Consider the following 1,141-nt stretch of genomic DNA (forward strand, 5'->3'; position numbering starts at 1 on the left):
TCAAGGCACTGGTTGAAAAAGAAGCTACCAAGAAGGTGAAGTCTCAATTGTAGCGGTTGCAACACCCTCGAAAATTTTGGCATGCACTTAAATTTTGGAGCCTAATATGGATATTGTGATCAATCGTTCCTTAGTCACTTATTTTTAAGTTGATCATGATCTCAATCTCCCCTTTTCGATTTGAAGAGTCATTCATGCTTTTATTTTTACATAGAATCTGTCATCTTTGGGCATGTGGGTTATCGCTTGTCATGCAAAGGGAGGTTTGTTTTGATTCAAGCAGAAATATTTATGAGAATGGGTTGTCCTCACCACATAGACATGATTCAAACTCATTTCACACAATCTATCATCATCCCAAAGTCTATCATCGGAGCCACATTTGTTGTAAGATGCCACAAACGTTGTTTCATTAAGCGAAGTATGTGTTATATGTTCTAGATGGTTTATGTTGTATCGCTAAGTTTTCAAGTGTGTGATCGTAGTCAAGTTTTATCATTGTTCACATCAGTTCCACTGCTCCCACACTTAGCCAAATTTCGGAGTATCCTTATCAACCTAGCCTCAACCAACTTTCCTAAACTGCGCACTTCACATACGTAACCCTCAAGATTCTCCCTTGCCTATTGGAATTGTGCAACACACACAAATCCCAACCTCCCTTAGCATTCAAAACTGTGGAGTGGTTTCCTCCAATGTCCTTCCCTCAACCCGAACCCAATGTCTCCAGAAACTGTGTAGTTTTTTCTCTTGACTACCCAGTCTGCCTTGCATCCTGAAATTGCATAGATGTATCTGCCCACGACCTCATCCAATAGTAGTGCCTTTCATCTAGCTATAAATTTGTAAATGTTTCCTCCCAGGGACTCATTCCACGACGGTCACTTCTCGCTGAAAATACACAATTATGTCTCTCAGGGGCCACGAAGAAAGATGACATGATAGATGACTCTCAAGGAGATGAGGATAAAAATAAGTAGACCAAGGAACCCAAGGTATGATAGAATGTCGGGACCACATGAATACTCCATCTGATGCATAACCCTTTGGAGGCTAGGTATGGAAAACAAAGCACATATTTTGAAATACACCTCTTATTGCAGCTTAAAAGTTTGCTTATCGTTGTTGTATCATTCTATCT

Source organism: Pinus tabuliformis, chromosome 2_1 (genome assembly GCF_031772625.1).
Source record: "Pinus tabuliformis cultivar Carrire ecotype Pingquan chromosome 2_1, CPIR1, whole genome shotgun sequence".
Taxonomy (NCBI): domain Eukaryota; kingdom Viridiplantae; phylum Streptophyta; class Pinopsida; order Pinales; family Pinaceae; genus Pinus; species Pinus tabuliformis.